Source organism: Trifolium pratense, linkage group LG4, assembly GCF_020283565.1.
Source record: "Trifolium pratense cultivar HEN17-A07 linkage group LG4, ARS_RC_1.1, whole genome shotgun sequence".
In the NCBI taxonomy this organism is placed as follows: Eukaryota; Viridiplantae; Streptophyta; class Magnoliopsida; order Fabales; family Fabaceae; genus Trifolium; species Trifolium pratense.
Window position 1 is genome coordinate 16,586,423 of NC_060062.1, and position 3,076 is coordinate 16,589,498.

Here is a 3,076-nt window from a genome sequence, read left to right on the forward strand (position 1 = left end):
GCAGGGGGTAAAACCCTATTTACCCTTGATATTTTAATCTAAATAATATGTTTCTATTTTAATTGTTTTAGATGTTATTGCGCATGTGATTGAAAGAAGTGAATTCAACATTATTATAATATAAAATATCGCATAACACCGTGCATCGCACGAGTGTGGGACTAGTATGTGCAATTTCTCTTTCCATTATCTTGCATTTTCATCTTTTGTGCATAGGTATAAATACTTATGTTATTTTCTAAAACCATGATTTGTTGTAGTTATTTTATTTTTTGCAAAAATTAACTTTTTGCATAACAAATAAAATTAAGAGAATTTGACATTTTGTGTTTGTTGCAGATCATACATTCAACTTTTTGTGTTGCAAATCATTTATAGGTTTAGTTAAGTGCTACTGTATATGTGTATTCATATTCTATTATGATACAAATTAAATAATATATACTTTATTTTTAATTGAATTATGTAATAGTTGTTTTACTTTACTTTCCTTTATTTTTTATTTGTTCATTTTTTTTATTGATACACTTATTTTTATAATTTTTGATTTTAGGCTTTGAGTCATCATTTCTTACTCAAAATTAAGAACTGAAATGTGCGGTTGATGCTGTTCACATATGTCCCTTTGGAATATTTTTAAAAGGTATGTACCCTTTAATTTTATTTGTTTTATTTGAGTTTTTCTAATTCTGTCACTATTTATATGTCAATTGTATGACTTAGATTTTGCCACATCTCTTTTCATTCAATCCTTTGTGTGTTTTGAAATAGATTTATATGTTGTGCGGATATTACTCCTATATATATAAATCTTAGATAGTTATTTTGTTACTCATGTAAACTATAATCCTTAAACCAATAATATTTCTTCATTTAACCACATCAGTCACTTACAATGCTACATCACTTCTCTTTAGAAAATAAATCTTTTGAATCTCGGATTCTCTGTTTTATTATTATTATTATTTTGATAATATTCAATGCTTCAGTTTTATGCAATTGTAAAATAAAAACAATCGCATCACACTCGTGCATCGCACGGGTAAGGGTCTAGTTGCTTATAAGCGCGACATATTAATTAGATATTGCAACTCTTAAGTGCTATAAACTAGTTAATTAACTTAAAAAAATACATGAAATTTGTCAATACAAAGATAAATATCACATTCCAAAACTAATTAATTCTCTTTCTTTCATTGTGCAAGATAAAACAATATTTGCTCGACTCATATAATTTCCACATTTGATATGCATTACTTTTATATACTATATATTGTCCAGCAAAATAAGCCCGTAAATAAATGTGTTGTCACGTCTAAAATATGTAAAATAAACTAATTATTTTCAACATATTTTTTTTTTCACTACCAGTATACGGCCTATTGAAATGTCTAATATAGTTTGGGGTCAGTTCTGACATCAAATGATTTCATCCTCCTCTCGATCACAGTTGCGTGAAATCATACTGTAATCTTTCATACAAAGTTCAACGCTAATCACCACTAAACCAATTAACAATTGATAATTTTTTTCAACATTTGTTACTGTTGTTTGTCTCGTACATATGAATTTTGTCCCTATCTATTACACAAGGTTTTATATTCTCTTCTCCTCCTCTAACCCTATCTGTCACCACTTTCTCTCTTCTTCTTGATCTATTGGAGAGGGGTGATTTATGGTCAAATTAGACCTAAAATTAAATCACCCCTCCAACTTGATTTTCTTTCTACTTTAATTAAATAAGTGCGATTTCCACATATATTTTATATTTATTTCGTTTGTTTTTGTGATTTCATCATCATTTGTTTTGATTTTCCGTCTTAGTGCCTTGTATTTTGTTTTCCCGTCTTAGTGCTGACTATTGTTGTCATGTCTTAGTTCGGAGTATTGTTGTCCCGTCTTGGTGCGGTGTACGTTCATTTGTTTCAGGTTGAAGGATTAATGTTGATCCAGTGCATATATCCAATCAATTATGACTTTTGTGCATCAACACTTCAGATTCTGAGACATAGATATTCTGAAAACTTCAATATAGTCAAATATGTCGTTTTATGCAATATGTCATTTTATGCTATTAACACGGATGTTGTGAATTTGTCCGCAGATTCATTCTTTTTGTTTTTAGCGACTTTGAATTTGTATTGCATCGATGTACTCTTACCAATTTGAATGAATGAATATCTTTTATTTAGTAAAAAAAAAAAATCAAAGCTTTTATGTGATGTTTAAGTGATCAATTGAGCGACATTTAACATTACTTTTAATTTTATAAATGGCTTCTTGTGATTTCAAAGAGCTAAAAATTATTTAAGTCAAAAAAGCATGAAATTTGTACTTATAAAGTGATAAAAAAAAATTTTGTTTATTACAAGCAAAAGAGAAAAAAAAAATATGGCTCAAACTCTCATGTTTTCTTATGCATTGATCGTCTTTCTTTCCCTATTTCTTGTTGTAATCGGTATAAGTATGTCATTTTTATACCATTTTAAAAAACAAATCAATTTATTCTATAGATAAATATTTTATCACATTTTAGAAACATTTCTTTTTTATTATATGACAATGCAGGTGAAACTAATCCTTTTGGTCTTAGTGGAGCTCCTCTCAAGACTAAACATGAATGCGAAAAGGACGAGGATTGTCCAATAATGTTATATTATCTTTATGCTTGGTGTGTTCAGAAATTATGTGAGTACCATTGATTAAGTTTAAAAATAATAATTTTGTCAAAAAATAAAGTTAATTTAAAAATAATAATATTACATCCTCTACCAAAAAAAGAAAATATATAATATTACATCGCATCGTGTAGTTTATTTTTATTTCATAATAACGTTTGTATACTTTTAAAAATTCTATTTGTATGGCCTTTCAATTATATATACACAAGATGGTTCAAAAAAAAAAATTATATATACACAAGTATTCTTACCTTCTTTAGCTCATCCAAGATATCACAAGCAACAATATCGCTGCAAAATTAGCAGTCGCCTCCTTTCATCTTCACAAAAAGGTGGTTTACGGTCAATTTTTGAAAATAAGTGATCTTCACGTATATTTAGTTTTTTCCTTTGTG

The 3,076-nt window shown here is 27.8% G+C and overlaps 1 long non-coding RNA gene across 1 annotated transcript; it reads left to right on the forward strand.

Moving 5' to 3' along the window:
• The first annotated feature begins 517 nt into the window (after positions 1-517).
• Positions 518-2,751, forward strand: LOC123919879. The gene is made up of 2 exons (XR_006813345.1): positions 518-2,464; positions 2,569-2,751. It is a non-coding gene; the product is annotated as an uncharacterized LOC123919879 (long non-coding RNA).
• Positions 2,752-3,076: the final 325 nt, after the last annotated feature.